Genomic DNA, 25,826 nt, shown 5'->3' with positions numbered 1-25,826 from the left:
GTTTAATCAAAAACAAACAAAACCCTCTTGTGAAATATAGTCAATAAAGTCAAAGTTTGGCTAGCTCTCTGTAACTACAAAGAAAAAGTCATAGCAATTAAAAAAAAATGTAACTTTCATTAACGAGCCCGCCGGAAATCTCAGGTATCAAAGACGCATTAACCATGGAGCGTCCCCCGCGCGCCCCAGCCGGACGGAGGCAGCCGAGGCGAACAGACGTTCTTTCTCCTCCGAGCAGTCACACAAAAGGAGGGCCGCGGAAACTAAAAGTTTAGGGGCCTCCGGCTCGCCACGCGGAGAAAAGAGAAAACCTGGAGACGGGGTGGGTAAAAGACGCATCCTGGGCGCCTCTCCGAAGTGCAGGCTAGGAGAGAGCTCCTGAGCCTGGAGGGAAGAGGGGAGGGGACCCCGAGTTCCGGGCCAGCCCCCTGCCCCCCGCCTCGGAGGCCGGAGCGCCGCGCTCTCCCAAATACCTTTCACCCCGTTCCAGAAATAAAATAAATGTTTTTAAAGTGCGTGTGTGTGGACAGGATGGACAGCGCGCGCCAGCGGAGCGCGCGGAGGACCGAGCGCGCAGTGAGTGGAGTTTGGGGAGGTGGGGCTCGGGATGGAATGGGTGTGTTGACGCTGGGGGCTGGATGCGGAGCCCCGAGACCCGGGGGGGCGAGCCGTTGGGGAGGGAGAGGAGGGGCGCTAGCCACTGCAGGCCGCCTCCGAGGCGCGTTCAGCGGCCGTGCGCGCGCGTCCCTCGCCGCCGCCGCCGCCGCCGCCCGGACAGCCCTGCGGCCGCCCCGCCGGGGGAGCCGGGGCCGGCCTGTTCTCGGGCGGCTGCTGGGCCACCGCCACCCGAACAGCTCGAGCCCGTAAGTGTCCCCTTTCGCTTCCCTCCCCCTTGCTCGGGTGCATCACCGACGCAGCTGCTCAAATGGAGTGGAAAATGGCCATTGGGCGGCAGTGAGTTATAGATTATCTGCTCCACGTTTTGTACTTAGCTGCCTGTAATCTTCTTTTGAGTTTGCCTGAGCCCCTTGCTGGAAAAATCAGGAGGGAGAGGTTTGGCCTTTGCCGCTATACAAGTTAATATGTTTATATGATTAGCCGAACTCGCGGGGGTGGGGAGGTGGAGATCTGGGGTGGAGGAGGTGTTGGAAGAGGAGGAGGAGGAGGAGGAAGAGAAGGAGGCTGGGAGGTGACTCCAGTTCAGACCTCGCGGAGAGTCTGTGTCAGGACTTCGCACTCCCCCGTCTCTCTCTCCCTCGCTCTCCCTCGCTCCCTCTCGCTCCCTCTCTCCCTCACACTCTCGCCGCTCACACACTCACACACGCAGAGGTACCGGAGCGAAATTGGGAGCTTACCGGAGAATCCTTGGGATCGTTGGTGGGGGGGCACTTCCCCTCCGTTGCTGCGCGTCGCGTGTCTCGTCCCTACACTTCCCCGCTTCCCCGAGCCCCAATCCTCGCCTTCAGCCAGTCTTGGGGCAGCGGCCACCGCTCAGCCTCGGCCCGGAGACCCGAAATGTGAGGAGGGGCCGCTGCAGTCTCCCGCCCCAGGCCGCAGGGTCGGCTCGAGGGATGCCAGCCGGCCGGCGCGGACGGCGGGCTGAGGGGCTTCGCCTGACGAACTGAGTTGGCCTCGCGCCGCCAACGTCTGCCCGCCCCTCCCGCGTCTGCAGCTCGGAGGGGACTTCCAAGTCTGCGCACCTCTGTCGAGCTTTTGCCTCTGCCACCCCTTTCGCTCTGCTTCCCGAATTTCTTATCTTTCCGAGGGAGCGTGCGGTCTGGGGGCGCGTGCGCGTGTGCAAAAGACCCCTCTCGCGGAGCGGCGTGTGGGAAACTGCAGGAAAATGTTGACCTAACCCCAGGAGCCGCCCGGCGCTGGCTGCTTGGCTGGAGGAGGAGGAGGAGGCGGCGGCGGCGGCCAAGCAGGAGGACGCGCCGAGCCACGGCGCTGCCTCCCGCTCGGACTCGGCGGCCGGCGACCCGCTCGCGGCCGGCCTGGACCCTCGCCGGCCCGGGTGGCCGCTGCCCTCTGCGCCTCTCTCCGCGCGGCCCCCGCGCCAGACGGCCCGCCCCCGGGGGCGCGCTCGCAGACCGAGGTAAGAGCCGTGGGAGCGAACAATGTGCCTCTGTGAAGGGCTACGGAGACCTGTTTGCTTTGCGCCTCCCGCCCTGGGTTGGATGCTGGAGGTGGAGGGAGCCGTGGGTGAGTTGGGGCTCGGCTGTTTGTTTATGTTTGGCCGGGCCAAGGGGGAGACCCGCGCCGGCTCGGGTTGCTCGCCCCCTCCTTTTCCTCCCCCTCCTCGGAAATCGATCCGCAGAACTCCCCTTCCCGTCCAGCCTGCTGCTGCTTCGCCCTGCGAGCGTAGAGACGCTCATCTGGCTGTAGTCTAGTTGCAGGGGGCTCCGGGAGGAGAGGGGAGGGTACGACTGGGTTCGGCATTTTTTGATTTACTGAAAGCTTGGGTCAGAAGGTGCCGTTCGCTCTTTCACAGCCCGTCTGGGGAGGGGAAGGTGGGGCGCACCCTCGGTGGGGCCGGAGGCCGGGAGGTGAGCGCGCCCCCGCCCCCCCGCCTCAGCTGCCTGCAGACCCGTCCCGGGCTGTGAGTGGAGCGGGGAGGCCGAGCGCTGGGAGAGAGTTCTGGGCAAGTGGACGGGGGTGGGGTGGGGTGGAGTCGGGGGATGGGGGGATGGGATGAGTTGTTGCGGGTGGTTTTTTCTCGTCGGTTAGGTGGCGTGGAGAGGCGAGGATGTCAGCAAAGCGCAGCCAGATGTGGCCGGGCCGGCACCGTGGCTGGCAGCGATTAGGGGCGGCGCAGCGGGGCCGGGCACCCGGCAGGCTCTGGGGAGGCCGAGTGCCTCCCGCGCCCGCAGTGAGAGGGCAGCAGCGGGCCGCGCTGGGCCTGCGGGCTAAGTTATGGGGTGTGGGCTTTTGGGCTTGGCGCTGGGGCTGCGAGTCTCTGGAAGCCTGGTCTGTGGGAACCGGGTGCCGGGTGGGGTGCGGCGGGGGAAAACGGTGTGGGAGGGGCGCGAGGCCGGGGAGGCCATCCCCCAGCACCGGCGCTAACCGACCGTGGGCTCGTTGCTTGGCTGGGGCTACCCGACCCTCTGGTGGAGAGGCGGGGGCGAGGGAAGCGACGAAAGCGCCGCAGTGCTGGGGAGGCACTCCTGCGAGAGTCCTTCGCTTGGGATCTGGAAAGTTTGTTCCTTTCGCCAGACTGCGGGGCTTGGGTTAGAGGAAATCGCTGGAAGCTTTACTTTGTGCCAAAGTGTCAATGAGCGGTGGCTAAGGAACGTATGTCTTTATTCATATTTATTTTTTTTATCCTCTGCTCACTCTGTCCCCTGAAATTGTAGTTGCAGGGGCAAGTCCTGCGGTGTCCGTCTTCTTTCCCCACCTTCTGTGGACTCCTCCCCCCTCATCCTTTTCCCCTTCTCTGGCCCCCCCCATTCCGTTCTTCCTGATGCAAACTGTTGTCTCAGATTCAGACCCGGGAAATGTTTTCCTCCTGTTTCTTGAAAGGTGTCAGGCTGCTTAGCAGCTTCTCCAAGCAGTCTGGGAGCGTCTGAGCCGCAGCCACCAGCCATATGGTTCCCGTTACAAAGCCCAGGTTCTTAGGCACTCTCCTCCTCGCCCCCGCCCCCAATTCTTAAATTTTCTTCTGCATTCTTTACACTATGTGTACTTCTCTCTTCCAGAGGCGTACATTTAACGGACGTTGGTTGGTCCATTCATTTCCCTGGCAGTGTTTGTCTGGAACGGGCCCCACCGAGTTTGCTCTTTGCTCAACTCGAGTTGCACAATGAGGAAAAGTCACATCCGTTTGGTAAATGATTGCCTGTTGGGATGTCTCTTACTAAATCAAGTTTGATCTTGGGCGAACCTTAAAAGACAGGCACTAAGGAGGCAATCTGACTCCACAGCAGAAAAATAGAATAGTTTGTGTGGTGTCTTTGGCAACATTCCCAGTTGTGATGGGACTCTTGACCTAGGTAAAAGGTAACTTTGTAACTTAAATTTAGTATCTAAGAAAATCTACTTCTGTTCAGGTGTGTTATGGAACTTTTTGTTGTCCCTCCCTCCACCCTCCAATACATTTATGCATGATAGAATACTGCAGAACAAATGTTCTGTTGTTTAGTTTCTTCAGACATTCCGATTCTCTCCTTTTGTTACTTGCCTCTAAAAGAGGTGCCATTTCACATCATTCTGCACAAATTGTTTGAATTAATGCAAGTGTGAATTCTTACCGTTTGAAGGGGACCATTAGCATATCAAAGGTTTCTTAGCTTCAGCTCAATTGAGAAAACTTCAGCTTGTCTTCCATTTGCTTCCAAGTGGAGGCCCAAAGGGCAATGAGAATTGTAAAGGGTAAAAATAGGGAGGTGGATTCAGGCTGTGTTTCTGAACTTTTACTGTTTTGTAATTATGTGAGGGAAAAACATTGTCTGTTGCTGTGGAGCCCTTCCAAATGGAAAGACAATTATTTTCTATTGATAAATGGTTTGTTCCTAGAAAAAGAGTGACCTTTTATTTTATGATAGTCACTGTTGCCTGTCTTGTGGTCCCTTCAGTGGAAGAAAGAGTGAGAGAGCGTTTCCTTCTAACTTAATACTTTTCTAGGGCCTACACTTTGTTATATTAGTAAAATGGCTGAGAAAGGCTTTTAATTAATGTATAAAACAATAGAAATCTAGTAATAAGAGGACACATTTTTATACCTAAGAAACTTTATTTTTAATATACTTGTTAAATTAATAGGTAAAAAAAAGTCAGTAGAGAGTTTTGAGTATTAAAAACTCAACATGGACTTTGTTAATGCAACTTCCGTTGCAAGTGTAAGTTTGAAAAAGATTTCTAAGTGATACTCAGATTTTTCATGAATTTCATATGGAGATAATTGTTTGAATATTGATTGTTTTGTCCCAAAATTTTTGTATTTTACTTGACAGTAAACTCTAGAGGTCAGCTTAAAGGAGGTTTTTCTTAATATATATAGCTAGAGTGTACTAATGCTGTTTTACATTTGCAGAGAGATACATTCTCTGAATTTCTTTTAACAACTCAATATGCATGAATGAAGAAACAAATAAGACCAAGTACTTGGGTCATTTGGGTCATTTTATGGCGAGCAGATGGGTCAAGGTAGAATTTTATCTTCAACTTCTGGGGAAATATTGGTTTTATTTATTTAGCTTTAGATTTCCTAAAACCTAGTTTTAAGATGAAAGTGAATCTCAGGGACGGTTTGGAGATTTGTAAGTGCATATTTTTTATAGTTTTACCTTTGATGGTTGGTTGATTTTGAACGTGAATTGATATCCCTTCATTAGAGGTTTTTTTTTTTTTTTTACACATGTTCAGAACTCCTTGTTTTTCTTTTAAAAGTGAAAATTAATAAAAAGTTTTGGAGGGAAAAATAATCATTAATCACCTAACATTTTTAGTCTTCAGTGTAATAGGATGATAATTTTTTTCAGATTAAGATGAGCATTTTTTAGTGGCATTCAAATTGTATCTTATTACCCTGAAATCATTTTATGATAGTTTATTTATCTGATCTCTTCAGTTGTCTAAGAAGTACTTTCGAGGTAAAAAGGCCCACATTGATGTAATTGCTATTATTGCACTTAAGTTGCTGTTAACTAGTCTGCTTTGAATGCAGAGTGCTATAAAGAAAACACATTATCCTTTAGAGCTATTAGTGATAATCTAAAAATTGTCTTGAAAATATTGCTCTTCATTTTATATGATGGTGATCGTGAATTCCGCAAATCTCTAAAGCTGTAAAATGCAGTGAAAAGATTTTTCAACATTTAGATGACAAAATTGGACTACTTAGAGAAAAAAAATTGATGTGTTGTAGAAGCACTTCAGCTGCCATTTTCAGTCACTGGGTTACTATGTGTTGGCAACAGAAAACGAATTTAGAAATGCAGATAGCTCTGGGAGCAGGTAGTTGGGGAAATCAGAATATTGAATCATGTGGGGTAAAACAAACCAATTACTTGAGGTTTTGACTTGAAGATTTCCACTAAATGTAATTTTTTCCAGGCTTTTGACTCTCTGCTTTATTAATGGACTAACATCAAAGCAGAAAACAAAACTTCCAAATGTTACAAAAACTAGTATAAGTATACAGATCTCACATGGAGTACTACAAGTCTTAATTTAAGACAAGCAGTTGGAGTTTTTATTGCTGCAATTTTCACAATGAGCAGAAACGTTAACACCAAGCTTCTGGGCGTTTCCTTTCTTAAAATTATCAAGAGGAGAGCTTTAAAACTAAGGTTTACTTGGGGTTAGAACTTTATTTGATGATTATTGGAGTTTTCTGTGTTTCATTAAAAATTTTGAATTAGTATTTTAGTGTCTTAAGTAATATAGGAGTATATGAGCTAAGACTGAGATGTTGGGAAGGTCAGAAGGTAACTAGAAGTCTGCACACCATAGTGATAAAATGTTATTGCTCTATTTTCTATGAAAATATTTATTTGACCTAACTTTTGTAAGTAAATATTCAGTAACACTGAGCTTACTGTCAAGTGTAGTATGAGATGAAGGGAGCATTACAGTGTATTCTATTCTAAGGTATGAGCCAAACCCTACCTGATAGAAATCTGTTTTCATTTTAATAAGAGTCCATACCACTTGCACAGATTAACTGTACATAGATTAGGAATGAAATACAGTTTTTGAAATTTGAAGAATTTAGTGTCATACAGGATTGCTATTTAAAAATAGTAACTTTAGCTGCTAGACTTGGAAAGGACTTAAAATCCTGTTTGTGTTTTGGTCGTATCAGTTACTAAGGTAATTCGTTTAAATATTAGTTCACATTACCTAAATAGATATCTGGTTTGTAACTATTTTCAAGAAAGATTAAAATATTTCTATTTAAAAATAGATTATGGTCATAGCTTGGTTAACTTCTCTCTTACATAACACTAATTAGTCTGTAGTCCCACCCAAATATTCATCTCTTCAAATAATTCTTGATTGAAGGTTGAAAGGTTGAAAAGTATTTAATCACTCAGATTACTGTAATTAGACTTGATGTTATCAGAAAAATTGAAACTGTTATCTAAAATCTTTTTGCTACTCAAGATTGGTCAAGTAGTGATTATTATTTTTTAATGCTTTAAGAAAAAGGTTAAGGAAATGGTCTAATTTAGAGATAGTTAATTATTGGAATTACGGAAGTAGAATCCTAAAATAATGTCATTTTTCTTGACCTGGTGTGATAACTTTTAAAGGAGTAACTATAACTAGGATCTAATTCCTAAATTTTATTCACGACTGCAATGTGGTATTTTGAATTTAATATATAGGTTTTGTTAAATATATGTTATAGACTATAAAAATACCTTAAATGCTATTCTAATGTAAGTAGGTATTGTTTTGAGTGGATCATTGTGTCATACAAGAAAAGGTCCTAAACAACCAAAAATACCTAAAAAATCTTTTTAGATCATTTATTTGATGGACTTAATGTAGGCTATAATTTACAGACACTTTACAATATATTCTTACCAACAGTTTTTAAAAAGCTGTTTCTTACCAAAAAAATTCCCTTATTTTGTAAATAAAAATTACCTTAAAAAAAAAAAGGTAGAGCGAATGAAAGAACCAAGTGCTTAACACCTGCAAGTAAAGTGCAGCTTATAGCAAAATGCTATCGATTGCTTTGGAAGCACAGAGCAAGTTTAAATACAATTTGTTTAATTACAGCAAAAATGCAGTTTTATGAAGTAATATAGTTTGTCTTTGCAAAGGATTTTATGCATTGTGTGGTGGTAAATAAAATCCCATCAGTTGTATAAATTTGTTCAATTACCAGAACGGCTAAAGAAAAAAAAATCAACTTACTTTGAAAAGCAACAGAAATTAGATTACCTTGGTCAATAGGAACTTGCTAGTAGTGTCTAAATTGCTTAATAATATCAAAAGTTACCATGTTTCACAGTGTAAGGATATTGGCACCTGTTTTTATATGCATACATCTTGTTTACTTGGGGACTTTGGTTATGTGAACATTTTTTCTTTTTGCTTTCCATTTTTGTTTTTATGGAAGCTATTGCATGACAGTTGCTTTTCTGGATTTCTAGAATTCGTAATCGGTTGATACTTCAGATCAGTGTAGTGAAAAATCAGATGTAATTTTATGAATCAAAAGGAACTAATCCATCAGTAGGGATAGCTAGGTTATAATCAGCCAAAGAAACACATATTCAAAATTTTTACTGACTCTAGAATTATACGGAATTCTAAATCTTAAATTCTTATAGCAGTAAAGTGGCATGGGATTCATCGGAGCAGATAGCTGGGCACCTGTTTCATTACCACCTGGATTCATTCTGGCACCCAGATTTATCCAAGTGCAAGAACAGGCACAACTGCCTCTCACAGCTACCCGGCTGTTTTTAGGTCATGAAGTCAACTTCCTGGAATTTCTGGGGAAACCAGTTGAAAAGGGAGGACAAATGTCACTTTAAATAGAGATGTTTAAATCAGATTTTTGCCTGAGGGTAAAATTTAGGTCTGTTTTAGCCCGGATGTAATGTCTCCCTCTACAGAGCACAGCATTAATCACGACCTGACAGGAACACGTATGCTGAGCAGAACGGGCCCCTGTTGGTCTTGCCATTGATTTTTTCCAATCTGTGAGGAGTACATTATAAACATTAAAATTCACACACAGGGATTACACCTTAATCTCTGAATTTCAGTAATGAAATGAGTTGCTTAAAAGAAGCCTACTTAAAGCTGAAGATTCTTTGGGAGACTTTTTTTTTAAAGGATAGATTCAATACTTTAATAAAAATAGAAATATAAGATTAAAAAGCAGGCAGGTTAAGCAGAAGTTAACTTACTGAAATAATGACCAGATCTTAATTCTGTTTTAAGATGCGTGAAGTAACTTCAAAAAATTTTTTTAATCTGGTAAGCTGAAAAAAGAAACAGGGATACAACTATTAGTTCTTGGACATGAGAGATAGGAGAAATTGAAAAGGTGGTTAACTTTAGACTTAGATCAATTCAAACACATACTACTTTGCCAGAGCAAAACCAGATACAACCCTGTGTCTTTCTCTAGATGTATAACAAAAACTTTGACCATTGTAGTAGCAAAGAAGAATGCACTGTGAGATTCCTAATAAAAGAGAAAGGATTTAATTTCATTCTTTCACTTATTAGATAATACTCTTTTAAATCCTTTCTTGGTCGAATATATACACACATGTACTTACATAAGCATACACTTTTGACTATTCTGTTTCTCTGTATACATCAGTATTTATTAACAGCTATTGGCTAAAAATTAACACAGATGCAAGTTTAAAATGTAAAATATGTATGATTAAGGTACCTGTGTTTAAACTGATTCTGAAAATGATATGACTTACTTGATCTCTGTTTTGTTCTCAAAGGTATTTCCTGCCTTTGGACCATGAAATTCCTGTGCTGTGCACACTTTGCCTCATTTTGTAGGTGTTTTTACATCAGTCCATACCTCAAACAGATTATTGCACTGGATTTAGATGACATAATAATCTAACCCCAATTACTGTCAAAAATGGTTCTTGGCTGTCGGGGGCGGTCTAGGTGACCTTGCATTTGACTAGTGCTTTCTCTTGTAGAGGATAGTAAATAGTGTTTATCTGTAGAGAGAGGAAAAGAGAATTCTCCCTGTTTTCTTTATAACGTGAGCTCTAATTTTAATCATTTATTCTTAAAATTAAATAGTATGACACCACTTCATATAATGGGTGAGTGTTTACAAGATTTTCAATAAGGTCTCTAGTGGATAAAATATTTCTGTTTTATGTAGATTATATTTACTTAATCAGTTGTCAACTGCAATTTACTACATGAAAAAATCATGTTGAAAGCTATTTTCCCTGGGTCTTTACTTTGAAGGAAAGTATTTCTATTTGGAATTGTTATTTCTTTATTCCACTGGTACCTTCCCTGCAGAAATTTTATTCCTCTGCTTTAAAAGCCTACCATTTTTTACTGTTTATTACTGTGGTTATTGATAAGAAATTACAGAACACATTTTCTTATATAGCATGTTATTTATTCATCTTTTTAATCTCAGGATGCTTATGGTATGTATTAAATCTTAAAATTCTTGGCTTTTCTATGGTTAATGTCCAAGACAGTTTGGGAAACGTTAATTTTGGTGATGTAAGCTTATGCATTTGTATCCCAGTGATTGCACGTATTTTCGTGGAATTTGATAAAGGCTTAGTGTATTAAATGAAGAATTGATCCATTTTATATATCTTGTTTTCCATTTCAGAAGAGATGGACGTAATTCTAAAACACGTGATTTTGCTTCATATTCATCAACAAATAAAAATTACACTAAAATTATGATATGCTAGATATTTTCACTTTTACTAAGGACACTTTACTGTTTTTGTCCTTTTCAGAGTTCTGTTTGTCATGTGAAAGATATTTGACTATTAGGTGCTTCCTCTTGATAACGTCATTGATGATGAATAATGGGGGGACGTCCCCTCCCTTTGTTTTTTCTGCTGCAAATGCTTTGTCACCCATAGCCTTGATGGAAGCCACTTTTTATATTGCCTTTGGTTTTAAACTAGGTCTGCAGCCTGAATATTTAAAAGTATAAGTGAAACAAAATTTTATTTCTTTCTTGTAAGTAAAAAGCTCACTAAAACCTCTGCTTATTATACGTTGCTTTTCCCATTAACCTTATTTTCTTTGTTTAATTGGAAAAAAGAAATATAATTGATATCTCTGTATATTTCTATATGTTTTAGTATGAAAGTTAGCATATCTTTCATAATTCTATTTAAGAATCTTAGTTTAAAAAAATCACTTTTTATAAGCCTGTCAATTCATTTATAGGTAAGTCAAACTGACTTGCCTCAAATTTACAGTCACTGCTTATATGCTATAAAGGTGGGGTATGCATATTAGAAGGGGGAAATCTTAAAGGAGAGGGGAAATAAACATAGTCCAGAAACAATTTTTTGGCAAACCTTGCCCCCAAGACTTTGAAATGGTTCTTAACTTTGCTTTTTTTTCCTCCCTTGGCAGAGATGCACCTTTATCTCTGTATACCTGGGGAAAGGAACCTAGCAAAAGAGGAGAATGTGTAAACAAAAATCTAAGACAGATTCTGAAAAAGATATTATGGAGCGGTAAAGAACATTTTTCAAAGCAATTCAGTTTCTTTTTCCTTTTTGTATTGAATTAATGAAAATATATTTATTTTTCAAAAGTAAACACTCTCTGGTTTAAGTTTATGAATTCTAAATAAGAAGAAAATGTAGTTGTTTCTGTGGTCATTTAAAATTGATTTTTTATCTTTCACTGTAAATCAGTCGTAAGATGCCGCTTTTGATTGCTTACTTTGCAGTCAGAAGATGCACCAGGTAAATGGGTTGGGCAGCTTTGTGTTGCGTGGTCTGCCATTTCTGGCTGGTACTGGGTAAGCAAGGTAATGTTTTCTTTTCCTTGAAATACACTTTGTGAGAGTAGCTCTTGGGTGATTGAAAAGTTTGTGTATCCTCCCTGCTCTAGCTGTATTCTTAACCAAGATGAAGTACAGGAATAATAATGTTGAACCACAGATTTTCAGGAGCAGTTATTTTAATCAGATAATTGGTAAGGAGGAGGGAACAATGCTAGATAATAGCATTTTTATGCAATGGTGACTGCATCTTAACGCACACAACTGCCTCCATGTTTCAGATATTTTTGCTAACCTTTGTTATTACCTGTAGAGGGAGCTTGCATATGAGATAAAATAATCAAAGCAGTATAAATTGATTATTTCCCTTTTGAAAATGACATTTTATTAAGATATTTTTTATTTTTGTTTGAGAAAAATTGTTCTAAGGAAAATAAAGCATTTTGAGATTAGCCAAATTCGAGTGAAATTTAATGCCAGGTATTTATCATTTTTATGTATTTACAGATTACATTTTATTTTCTGTATTTACCTTTTCTTAATTAGTAAAAATTGCTAGAAAGATAATGAAAATAATGAATCAGGTTCATTTTGAGATTCTTATTTTTTTAAATGATTGGCTAAATCTCTGGGAGGATGGTCTCAGACCTCTCGTTTAATACCTAATAATTGTTAAAAGAGCGATCCAAATTTTTTAGATAATTTTCCAGATTATGTAAAATGTAAAACAATCACTTAACAGTAAGGGGTAAATTACATTCCTCTACATTTAATTAATAGATCAAATTAGATGTGTTGCATATGCTCTTCTCTAAAAACAAAAATGATCACCTTGGATTAGTGACTTTTACTTGCAAAAATGGACCGATTCGTGCAGTGACATTTAAACAAGGAAACTGCTAATAAGGACCTTCTGTTAAGTGGGTTAGGAAACTGCTAACTTGGTAAAAAATGAATGCAGACATGATAGACGGCTTGATTAAAAACTGAATTCTGTTTATGAACCCCGTGTCAACTAAATTTCTAAGAAATTATTAAACAGATACTCAGGAATACTTGAGAGTTTTGCAAGCAGGTGTTTTGGTAATCTGGCTGGAAAGACTTTAGGAGCATTTGGATCTCTTTAGCGAGCGTATTTTTCACATTACCTGCGTATGTTTAATTGTGCCAGGAAATTTAAGGACAAGATATTGTGTTAAATTCTACTAAAAATGAATCATTTTATTTTAATTTTACATTTTGGTATAGTAACGTTGCTTAAGAATTTGCTTGTTAGGAAGAAGGAAGGTTATCTACTTACTTATCTGTCCTTGAAAAGAGATATAATAGTTCATTTTTTCCCTTGGTTTACCAAAGGATGAGATGACAAATAAAAATATTTATTTTGTATTTTAAAAGGCTGTTTCTTACTGAAATTTACTGTTGTGGATTTATTATTTTATTAGCTAATCTTTACTAATGTGGAAAGTTAGATTATTAACTGTTATACAGAATGACCCTGTAAGTTTGGAAACTGTTGTCTAATAATGAAATTTATGGCACTGGCATGGGCTTTTGTATAAGTATTACCCTCTCAGCATGGTCCTGTATTATCTTAACAAGTCTGTGCTACATTTACGCAGAACATTTTCATATCAGGGTAAGACTATTAACAACAGCAATTACATTTCAATAGGATTACGATGGTATGTTTTACAAAAGTGTCCAAATACTCCTTTCCATAGAATTATTGATAGACATCCTGTACTGCCAACTTTACTTCATTGCCTTAAATAATATGATAAAAAGAGATTTCTTATCATAGTTGGTACTAAATATGATAAGCACTGGAAAATAGAATCTGATATTACGGTTCATTACCCTTTTCCCTCGAATATCACACCTCCCTTCACAGTGAGGTAAGGGTTACTAGAGAGAATTCATTCCAGGAAAATTATTGCGTGAGGAACAGTAAGTGTCACGGAGTGCATAACTTCTGTGAGGTTACTGGAAAAGCACAGCTAGGGTAAGTTCTACTTGTTTTGTCTTAAATCTGAAGGTAGACTACTGAGTGATTTTTAAAATAATGAAATTTGAATTGTGAAGAAATTGTGTTATTGAAAAATTATTGTTGTAAAAGGATTATTGTTATTTTATTATATTGGGGATGTTTATGATGAGAGAGTTAATTCACAGCTGCTTTTCAGTTTAAAATAACCCAACATTCTTTGTAAATTACCAAAGAAATTTTTATTAAACATTCTCGAATGAATAATAAAAAAGAGTATGAATTATGATAAAACATCCTGTCATTTGTATAAATGTTAAGAGTAGATATGTATGTATTAGTTGTTCCTGCATCTATATGAGCAGATCGCTTTTTAAAATAAGCTATGCGGATAATATAATATAAAGAATAATTCTCCAGATAAGGGTAATATGTGTTATGAATGTACATTTGAAATAATGTTTTTTTAGTATAAGTTTTATAAAAATAGAAATTCCTATTAAAAAGACTTGATACCTTTTAAAACTGTTTGAACTGAAGCCAAATATTTTAACATGTTAACATCTTAAACAGAAATTAACAAAACTGTAGTAAAGCCTAAATAATATATCTTCAAAATTTTGTGTATACCTATATGAAGAGCCTGGAATGCAAAACTGAATCTTCATGCTTTCATAACTGTATTGGAAAATAATTTTTAAATGTATTTTAAATTGCCTTATGACCAGGATTTAAAAACTACAGTTTTCATTTTAATTATAAAAATAAACAGTATTAATTTCTTTTTGCCTTTATGTTTCAAAGGCGTTTCCTTTCGTCTATTTGATAGATTTATTCAAATTGAAAAAAAAAGACTTTTTATTATGTATACTTTGTATAACATGATTTTGTGACATTCACATAATATTGTTAATTCAAAACTGCATTAAAGAGTGAAAATGTTAAGACCCTAGAATATCAAATTTCTATTCATTTCTAAAAAGAGTAAGTTATAAGATGTTATGTATTTTTAATAAAAAGTATGCTATTTTTGTAAGAAAAAGATATTGTAAATTATCTCCAATAATTTAGGCATAATTATATTGCCTTATATAAAAATAAATACAATACATAAGGAAATATCTGAAATTCAAAATAAAAATACTGATGCATTTTACTTATGGATAATTTTATCTCATATTTGCTTTCTATATTTCAATATAAATATGATTCATAAAACCTTTTTTGAGATTTATATTTAAGAAGGAAAAGAAAACCTATTGAATCATTGAATTTTTATGTAATTTTTTAAAAAAATTAGTTTATATTTAATGCTCTTTAAATCAGTTTATTGATTCAAAAGGCATTTTTGTTTTGACCAAATGTAAGTCAAAGCAGAAAGGTAGTTGAGTGGCCCTAAGTAAAAAGTTGGTTTAGGTTCGAGAAAAAGGCTTAGCCCAGCATTTTACTACTTGTCAGAGCATCATAACAAATGCTCTGTTATCTCTTAGTAGTAGTTACTGGCCCCCAATAACTAATGTAAAAATAAATACCTGGGCCTATGAAGTGACTTGAATTACACTCAAAAAAAATCTTTGTTTTAACTCTTTGCTATGTGGGATTCAGATAACAACTGCAACACACTAAGGTATTTAAGAACACAGTTCTCAAAGCACTTTCCTATCTTCCGTGATCGCTATAGGAATTTAGGGTTGATTAGCGCTTGTAAAATATTTTGTAGAACTGTGGGGACATAGAATTATAATAAACTTGATGGTCAGTCGTAACTTTTATACTTGGCTGCTTTAATAATGTAGTCACTCTCCCACATCTCCCATGTGTTTTTTTTTCTTAACTAATTTTTTTGGTATTGTGTTATACGTTAAGTACATAAGTTCTTTAGACATTTCAGCCTATAATTGGTTTCATTAAAATGAGAATAGATATCTTTTAAGACAATTATTATTCAGTTAATAATATTACATGATTAAAAAACCCAGGAACAAATCTTAAGTATCTTAGAATTCACATTTTCTAGAGTTGAATTTTTCAAAAACATTTAGAATTGATTTTTAATAGTTTAAGAATATTCTTTAAAGAAATTAGAGAATAATAATTAGAGCTCTTTAGAACAATACTAAGTTGAAAACCCTATAGTACAATCATTGCTTAAGTATTTTAAGAATATGGAGAATCTTGTAGACTACATATACTAATAGCTTCATTCTCTATATTGCCTGTTAATTCTGTGAAAACCAAGAGGAGCGTATCAAGAGGGTTGCAATTAACTCACCAAGATGTTAACTTTGAATTGAAAATAAACTAAAATATAGCTTTAATTTGTTAGCTTACTTTATTAAAACTGATTTTGCCTGTTTTTAAGGAGTAAGTCATCGCAAACTCCAAAAATTTATAAAACTGATGATAATGTCAGATACTTTTTGCATTCTTCTTAAGAACATCATTTTGGTATTTTGTATATTGATTTAGTATTTTTGACATTCCCTCTGATAGAATGTTTTCTTCAGGAGTTATTTTAATAATTTGATGTTACTCATTTCTGAATTGATGGCTCTGAGGGCCTTATTTCTCCTTTTAAAAAAATTGTCATGTTTTTCATTTGACTTCCCAAGTAAGCTGCTGTTTGACCTCCTAAAGAGAGCCAAGATAAACATTTAGTGATTTCTATCAGTGTACAGTTTTTTTATGTAACGTGGAATCTCATTATTTGGTGGTGGTCTTCAAAGTGTTTCCGTATGACTTAATATATATTAAGGCCTCCATAATTAAAAAAGGATATTTGCTATACCTTTATACTTGGCATTATTCAACTCTTGTAAAACATTCTTTTAATGTTGGGCCTGATAATTGATCATTCATTATAGCATATGTGTGATCTTTTTATATTTGCATACTTTTATTCAACCTACAAAATAAAAACTATTTCATGCATTTTTTTCTCAAAGAAAATATAGAAGCTTTTCATTGAAGCATCTTAAATGACAGTTTGAGGAATGCATATATACTGCCATCCTATAATTAAATTTGTGTTGTGAATAAAATTATTTAAAAGGAAAAAAGGTAGTTTGTGTATAAAAAAGATTGGTATGGGCAACTACGTAGCACAGTTGTTGCCTTTGATTGGCCTGCCATCCTACTTTATTTAGATTTGTTTCAACCAAAATATGGTAAGGAAAATATATGTATTAGTTCTTGGCCAGGATTTGGCTGAAAATTAGGCTCTATTATCTAAACTTACAAATTATTGCATTATGTGTAAGACAAGTTTCTATTGATTTTCTCTCATCATTTCTGTTAGAATCTACAACTTAGATAAACTTTTGTGGTACTTTTACTGTTTTAATTTTGTTGACATTATATTTATTACATAAAAGAGATCTAAAAAGAGTAGAAAATATATGCAGCCCTGTATAAGAATAGGCTTTTAGATAGGGAACTATAACAGGTGTCAATAAATCAAGTAGGTAGAAAGTCAGACTAAAACTATTAGGAAGGATTCCAGGAAACAGAACGTAATTTTAGCTAAAAATTTTCATTAACACGGCTTATAAAGGTTAACTTTTGGACGGTATCACAGCTATACCATTCTGAATTTTTAAAGCTCTGCTTATCTATTTGAACATTCATTCCTTATCAAATTGACTTTTTAATGCTGAGTGCTCATTAAAGCTTCAATATTTTACATCATTTTAACATACAATCAAAAATTGATGAAGTATAAGTGTTTGACATCTAGGTTAAATTTTTTTGAAATCATCTATCATGATGGTATAGAAACAGGTTTAAAGATGGGACTTAGTTCATTTTTTTGTTGTTGCAAGATTTATGAATAGATTGAAAATTATTTTAACAAACAATTCAGTGGAAATTAGAGGCTCCCTGTCTTTAGTAGTGAGATTCCTTTATATGGACTTTGAGTTTTATTGATTCTGTGCAAGCACAATAGATAAAGAATTGAATGATAACAAATCTAAAACAGCATAGTTTTTGGTTTAATATGTATGTAATATATTACAAATATTAAAAAATTGAAAATTGTTCTTAATTCTAAATATAATAATCATAAACTTATCTCTGTCTTTCACAGTATAGTGCAAATACCTAATGGTGTATTTGGTAGTTTAGCTGAAAGACAGATTTTCCATTTTTGGTTAACTTATATTCAAGACTTAATCTACCTAAAATTCCTTAAAACAACTTTTAATTTATAGGGATATTTATAGGGTACAAATAAGATCAGAAAGGTAAAATTGAAAGAAGCAAATCTTAATTTTTGTGTCAGCCTTGTTACCATTCTATGTTGTGCAATTTATAGGTTTCTCAAGGTCAGAAGAAATCACTAAGCCAGAGCGATCCAACTTTTGCCATTATCCTACCACTTACTCCCAGTTTTGATAAATTAAATTGTATTCAGATGCACAGTCATAGAGAATTTTTACTATATAAAAGAATTCTTTTGAGAGTTTAATTAAAGTAAAAGTCATACCCAAATCTTCTTTTGAAATATAGGGTATTTCACATGCAGGTATGTTTTCAAAGTACATTATGTTTCTGTAGTTCAGAGCAACCTTTCCTGGCAATGTTGCATGTGTATAAATGATAGGTAAGGGCTTGGATTTATTTTAATAATTCACAGTGTTTATAATGTTTTGGATTTTACTTTCAAGATGTTATTTTTGGTTTCTTACAATGCCACAGAAGTTATTATGACGGCACATGTGGTTTAAAAAATGACAGAACTTCTAATACCAAGTTTGTCAAAATTTCCAGACTGAAAGTGTGTATTTACTTTCATTGGTCTTAAAGTCTATATTTTGAAATATTTATTGTGTTTTGCCTTTTACAAGGGCAGTTTTATCTATAAGCACATTTCATCTAGGTATCCATTAACTTCGGGGCTTTAATTCTTCACTTTAGATCAACAGCCATTTATTAAGGCCCTGACTGAAGAAGTGTACCGTACAAGGACTGTGCTCTCTAGGTACTTAAAATCTCATCAGAGAAACAGACATTTCCACAAATAATTATAATATAAGGCATACCATAATGACATGCCAACCTGAAGTGTAGAGGAAAGACTGTGGAAATATAGGGTAGGGGGAGTCAATTCAGAATGAATAATATAGAAAAAAGAGAATCCATTTAAATAGACCTGAAGGCAGAGGAGGATTTCAGCAGATGCAGGCTTTTTGAGGAGGAGGAGAAGTCAGAGGTAAAGGTCAGGGAAAACAAAGGCAGAAAATGGTACCTTAAGGAGAATGTGTATGGAGGGTACAAATTGCCCAGGAAGTGGAAGGAGATGAAACTGGGATGTTAGTTAGGGGTGTGTTTATGAAGAGCCTACTGTGCTATGATTAGACTTTCTCATGAAGGCCATAAAAAGCTGTTAATATTTTCTGTTGAGAAAGTGTTACATTTAATTGCTGACTGTCATGGTGGTGTAACCAATGAACTAGAGTAGGGAAATACTGGAGGAAATGGAACCTACTTAGAAAGTGTGGCTGACAGCCCAGGTGAGTGGCAGTGGCAATAGACAGTGTGGAAAAGTTTTGTAGTGATGGGACAGAATTTGGCCATTGATTGAACTCAGGGTAGAGGAAGAGCTAGGTTCTGTACGAGTCATTCATTCCTGCCATTGGCCTGTTGAGAGCAAGGGAGGAGGAACGAGCCCGTTTTTCTGACAATACTTTGAGGTGTGTGCATTACGCCTAAAGAATATTGGCTGTGCAAAAATTGCTTCAAGGTGATATGTATATTTTTAATGTGACCTGTGAAAAATTATAATTTTGCTTCCTTTATAGATGTCTTTAAAAATATTCTTGAGTATATACCTGCATATGTTTAAGTGATATTCATGTTTTTTCAAGTGCTGATTAAAGTGAAAATTTTTATTATGTGGATCTGAGGCTGTAAGGTTTAGTTTTTTGGTTTATTTGTGTTTTATTTATTTATTTTGTAGATTTATTTTTTTTTTAATTTATTTTTTATTTTATATTGGAGTATAGTTGATTTACAATATTGTGTTAGTTTCAGGTGTATATTTGTGTTTTACACGAGGTTCTTGTATTCATAGCCGAAGACTATAAATTGCATAATATGAAACTGAATAATAACTATGGTTTGATTTAAAGTATTAATAAAACCTAAATTTGTACATTGTAGCTGTAGGGTTTCAAGATTTTAATTTAGTGAAATGCCTGAACAATTTCTTGTATTTAGTTTGATGAGTATTATGTGAGAAGCTTGTCTTCCCAAATTAGGACAGACATATATATTGTACCATTTACAATTACCATTTAATTATTAAAACCTGTTAAATTTCATATTTAATATTTAGATATCTTTCTGCAAACGAGCTGCTTCGATTTATTGTTAACACTGTTTGACTTGTATATTAAAGTCAGTTTAGTTGCAAATGCTAGTCTGAGGAAGGGTGAAAAGTTAGGATTTAGAAGTAGCCATGGTTTTTCAACAGCTTTAGTAAATAAAAAATGCTAAAAAGAAATAAATCTGCAATGTCATATGCATTATAGGCAATGTCAGATACCTTAATTGCAAACTGAAGCTGAAGTTTAATTCCCAGTGTGAAATTTACTGTTTTTTCATACAGAGGTGAGATATAAGCCCAAGACTGGCATTGAATTAAGAGTGCTAATGTCAGTCCCATAATATTGGAGGAGAAAAGAGGTGTGGATTTTAATTTTTTTCATTCTTTGTTCTGAATGGTGATAAAACTGTATTGTACCTTTATGCTGACCTTTATTTAAAACAATTGACTTTTGGGAGGAATTTTACTGTTGGAAACAGTGTGTTCTCAAATTCAAAATATTGCTGGGAGAATATGTAGATGTGGAAGCCTACTTCGTCAAAAATTTTTGCAAGAAGCAAAAATGATCTTGCACTTTTAGTGTACTTTGAAAATAAATGTCAACTTTACCCCATCCTGTTTTTATTTAAAAGCAAATTTCTCAGGTATACTTAATATAGTTTTATATAATTTCACATTCTGTAGTACTTTAAAAGGTTTTAAGTTATTTTCAGTATTTCAGTTGTTGAATTTTCAAAAATAGATGGTCCTCGATTTACGGTGGTTTGACTGAGGATTTTTTGACTTTACTGTGGTGCAAAAGCAATATGCATTCAGTAGAAACCGTACTTCAAATTCTAAATTTTAATTTTTTCCGGGCTAGCGATATGCAGTACAATACTCTCTTGATGCTGGGCAGCGGCAGTGAGCCTCAGCTCCCAGCCACCATGACACATATCTGCACCTATACAGTCATTCTGTTTTTCACTTTCAGTATAGTATTCAATAAGTTATATGAGATATTAAACACTTTATTATGAAATAGGCTTTGTGTTAGATGATTTTGCCCAACTGTGGGCTAATATAAGTGTTCTGAGCACATTTAAGGTAGGCTAGGCTAATATATGATGCTCAGTAGGTTAGGTGTATTAAATGTATTTGTGACTTAGATATTTTCAACTTTCATGGGTTTATAGGGGTTTAATCCCATCGTAAGTTGAAGGAAATCTGTATTTTAAGGAAAAACTTCATCAGGGGGATTATTCTGCTGGAGTTTGGTTGGACCTGAATTGCATGTTTAGTTTTCCCACTCACTAATTGTGGACATTTTTGCTTCCTCCCTGTTAATGAGGAGGGTCAGTGGTTTTTAAAACTTCCTTGAGGGAGTTTATTTGACTTCTGCAAATGATAACAGGAAAGTATTTTATGCCAAACAATGATAAATTAAACTTGTGAAAAATAGCCGTTTTTATTTTTTGTGTCTTAAATTGGCAATTCCTCAATATTTAATTAAACATTAAATATTTCAAAAAAAGCTTGAAAATCCCTATTTTAGGAGATCTCTACGTTTGTTTCCAGTTTTTTTAAAAAAAATTGTGTTTCAGTTTTGTACTTCAGTTTCTGAATTCATTCACTTTTCTTCATCTTTCCCTCAATTCATGGACATTACTTCCCATAGTTCAGTTTATTCATTCACCTCTTCCTCCCTCTCTCCTTTCTATTTACCTAATTTCCTTCCTTCTTTTTTGTTGAAAACATTTATTATATGCTATTTGCCAGGCATTATGCAAGGGTACCCAGAACTGAGGTTATAGATGTGAAAGCCATGGGTCCTGTTTTCATTTAGCTCACAATAATTTTGAAAATGATACTTTAGATACTTGTGATTTTGTACACAAATGACAGTGTTCATCTGGTGTGTGCTGTGGAGGTTGAGGGAAGGAGGGAGTTAGATCGTCAAGTAATCGGCTTCAACTGAGTCTTGGAAAAGGAATAGTGGTTGGCAGAGGGGATTTCAGGTAGAAGGAATAGCATAAATATGCCAGGAAAGGTTGCAAGGTGAGGGTAAGCCTCCTAGGTCCAAAAATCGAATTAATTATCTTCATAGTTAAAGAGGAAGAACAGAAAATAAAAAAAGGATGTTCATTCCCAAGTTTAGATGTTAGCCAAAAAAGAAATCCATTGAAAATTATAATAATTTTCCAGAAAACTGGTTTATTTATTGTATATTCACTCTGTTAATCACCAGGATATTACACTACTTATCAGAATCGATTAAAGGGATGAGCAAAAGCTGTGGTCCATAAGGAGCGCTTACTTTCTTAATTACATTTAAGTACTATGTAAAGTTATTTGTGCCCTTGTGTCATTTCCTTACCTTCCACATCATTGTATTTCTTGCAGTACCAGCCTCAGTGCTTCGAACTGAGTATGTATCCTGGACATTTTTTCGGTCTGGTTTGAAGGGACTTACATTGAAGAAAGATAAATATTGAAAATTTTGACAAAAGAGGTTTAAAAAATAGTTTAAAAGCTTAATTGAAGAAGAGTTATAAAACAACCCAATAATAACTATTATACAAATGGTACAGATAATGACTGTAGGGATTTTTGGAAAGAGGGGTGTTTTTCAGTTGGAGGTGATCCAGTTGGCTTTATGTCATAGGTGGCTTTTAAACCTGTTAAGTCTGTATGGAATTTTCGTAGGTGGAAGGGAGGGGAATTTTTTCTATATGGGTAAAAAAAATCTTGAATATAAGTCAATTTGAAGGGCATATTCAGAATTACTGAGCAAATAAGTTTGACAGAAGTAGAGGGTTGAATTATTTTTGAAGTTAGATCTGTTGGGGCTCTATTCTTGTTGTTTGCTTTTTGCCACTTTTTTTTTTTTTAACTTTTTCCTTTTACCACCGCCCCTCCAGTCCCTCTGTTGTTAAAATAGAGATACTAGGTTTGTTGTAATAATTAAACTACAGGGAGATAATAATATATGTACTTAAGAGAAAATTTGAAAATCAGCAGTTCTGAGGTCTGCCTTTGTTAAGTCACAACCCCAAGTGTTTTCTTTGTCTCATAGAGTGAAATTAGGAAGAGCAGTCTAATGGAGGTTGGCAAGCTGGATGGAGGGCAAGAAATTAGCCACGAGATTTTTACAGAGGTTGAGAGAGAAAGAGGTTAGGGCAGAATGAATGAAAAGAATGAGAGGGGATTAAAACATTTCAGAAAAAGAATTGATAAAACTGTGAGTGAATGAGTACCACCTTAAAATGAAGTACCTTTTATATTTACAGGACTGTATTTTATCCAAACTTACCATGAATAATGCTCCAGAGGATTTTTGGTTTTGAAAACTTAGAGACTGAGTTAATTTCATTTGTGTGTATATGTATCTTTGCATGCACACTTAGCAAGCTTGGGTCAAAGGAAATCTGTTACTTCATAGTGAGTGTGATTTTTTTATTTTACCATGTCACACTAATGTATTTCTTTGTTACTGTAAAGCATAAATGTGTAATTCATGTTGAATCAGTATTTTGGCCTAGAAGATTTTTTAGGAGACTAATAATGGTATAGAGGCTTCATTAATACATATGACTAAATAAAACATTATTAATGTTAACAGATGTTGCACTTTAATCCCCTAGAATGATTGTTTGGTACCAGCAGGAAATTTATTAAGCCTGAATTGTGTGAAATTGTGTGCACGTAAGCTGCTACTTAGATTGTAAAAATGCTGTTGAAAACAGTTAAAAAGTTTTAGTTGTAATTGGCAGAGAAGTATTAACTGTGCTCAAAGAAGTATGTGTGTATGGTTGGCCCATGCGCCTTAACCTTTTTATCATTTATCTTCTTGTATTAATGTCACTAAATTATTAATTCATGAGTCAGGGTGGGAAGTATGAAGGCACTATTTAAATGCGTGGCAAATCTATCCTTATCGCCAGAGACATGAAAAAAGTCATTTTGTGTTATCTGTAAAATGGAAAGGACATTTTAAAATTTCATTTACAGTAATCCACTTCACTTCCAGTAAAACACCTAGATTATTACTACCATAATATAATGCACTTATTAAAAATTTGTAACTTCCACTCTTTTGTCTTATATATATAGATAGATAGAAAAGTTTAGCTTATGTAATTTAAATATGGTTACCTTTTAATTGTAGCTTAGAAATATTATTCTTATGGCATGTTATAGTGTGAGTATTCAATTTTAGGAAACATTAGCTTGCAGAAAGTAAAAATATTTATTATAATAGTAACAGTCAAATATTCATTGGGAAGAGCCTGGATATAAGGAATTGGAAAACTCTAAAAATTCTTTTGTTCTAACAGAAATGTATGCATTTATTGTGACTTCATAATTTTGGGGGGATAAGATTGGTGATTCTGGCCTTGTAGAATTTTTAGCTTTATAGCAGAAATTCAACAAATTAGAATTTAGTAATTTCCTTTTGAATACAATATGGGACTGGGATATATCCAGTATTTCATATGGGTGAGTAGCAGTGATGACAGAAGTTTCACGAGTTTGAAGCCACTTTTACCAACAGCTATTTGAAACCATCACACTAATGGTAGAATACCTCAGGGGTCTTGTCCAAACCTCATTGCTTTTCAGCCTCCCATTACTTACTGTTTTGATTGGTTTTACATTCTCTCCTGCCAAAGTAGTAAGATAGGTTACTGTGGTAATGCCTTTTATTTTCTTTTCTGGAGTTTCTCCCCAAGCACTGTAAACTGTACATATGGCTCTGTTATACACACACTGAAACACTAATTTGTTTTGGTCAGTATAATGCTGCTTTATTTTGTTTTTCTCATTCCAGCATAGTTAACTTACTTTTACATTTACATTTAAATTAATTTCTTAAAATAACAGACTGAAGTTGGTTTGAATATTCTAGTAGATGTTGATAGTTATTGGTCAGTTCATTATTTGACCGAACTGCATTCAGTTATCTCCATCTTGTATCGGTTAATCTATAGCAGGAGTTAGTAAACTGGCTGACTGGCAATTTTTGCAGTAAAGTTTATTGACACACAGCCATGCTCATTCATTACATGTTGTCTATGGCGGGTTTCATGCTACAAAGGGAGAAGTGTATAGTTGTGACAGAGGCTCTACGGTCCTTAAAGCCTAAAATATTTACTTATCTGGTCCTCTGCAGAAAAAAGTTTCCTGATCTCTGCTGTATAGTATCAGTCTACATAATTCATTGCTTCTAATTTTTCTAAACATAATGGGATATTATTGACAGTTTTTAGCTTAAGAGAGGTGAAGAATTACTGGTTGGTATCTTTGGAAGTTATTCTTATTAAGCTCAGTTTTTTGCTTTATATGTGGAGTGGCAATGCGGGATATATTTTCCTCAAATATCAGTTTTCTGATTTGGAAAATTTATAAAAAATTACTGAAATACTACAAAAGTAACATGTCTTTTACCAAGTAAGAGAGTCTTGGCAAGTAATTCAAGCTTCTAGTCAATTTTTCTCAGCTTTTTATAACCTATGTTTCTTTTTATTAAACATTGCTTTTTTGGGGGGTTTTTTTTTGGTTGTGTTGGGTCTTCATCGCTACGTGCGGGCTTTCTCTAGTTGCGGCGAGTAAGGGCTACTCTTCGTTGCAGTGCGTGGGCTTCTCGCTGCCGTAGCTTCTCTTATTGTGGAGCACGGGCTGTAGGCACGTGGGCTTCAGTTGTTGTGGCACATGGGCTTAGTAGTTGTGCACAGGCTCAGTAGTTGTGGCTCATGGGCTCTAGAGCGCTGGCTCAGTAGTTGTGGCACACGGGCTTAGTTGCTGTGTGGCATGTGGGATCTTCCTGGACCAGGGCTCGAACCCGTGTCCCCTGCATTGGCAGGCAGATTCTTAACAACTGAGCCACCAGAGAAGTCCTTGAAATTTTAATAGAGGTTATAAAATTATTTTAATGTTGAAAATCCCTTTTCTAAAAACCACATACCTCCCTCACTCCATGAGTCACTAGTTAAGAAGCACTAGACATAAAACATGTTATAGTTTAAGTTTTTAATGAACTAAAGTTTTAATTTTTTTAACATTTAGCAATCATTAAAAATGACTCA

General features: G+C 36.6%; 1 protein-coding gene across 10 annotated transcripts in view; it reads left to right on the top strand.

The window, feature by feature from the left end:
• Positions 1–555: 555 nt before the first annotated feature.
• Positions 556–25,826, top strand: part of ADGRL2 (adhesion G protein-coupled receptor L2) — a 180,047-nt gene continuing 154,776 nt past the window's right edge. For 3 of the 10 annotated variants that reach the window (XM_081225979.1, XM_081225988.1, XM_081225980.1), the window contains exon 1: positions 1,971–2,095. The gene's annotated coding sequence lies outside the window, so the exon portion shown is untranslated. Of the gene's footprint in view, positions 577–774; positions 864–1,970; positions 2,096–2,143; positions 2,203–2,947; positions 2,968–3,109; positions 3,292–13,432; positions 13,452–18,394; positions 18,415–25,826 lie in introns of those variants that run through there. The other 7 variants (XM_081225984.1, XM_081225981.1, XM_081225982.1 and 4 more) reach the window with 7 other exon arrangements.

This window comes from Mesoplodon bidens, assembly GCF_964165515.1.
Source record: "Mesoplodon bidens genome assembly, chromosome: 2".
Taxonomy (NCBI): Eukaryota; Metazoa; Chordata; class Mammalia; order Artiodactyla; family Ziphiidae; genus Mesoplodon; species Mesoplodon bidens.
This window is presented reverse-complemented; position numbering and strand designations above follow the sequence as displayed.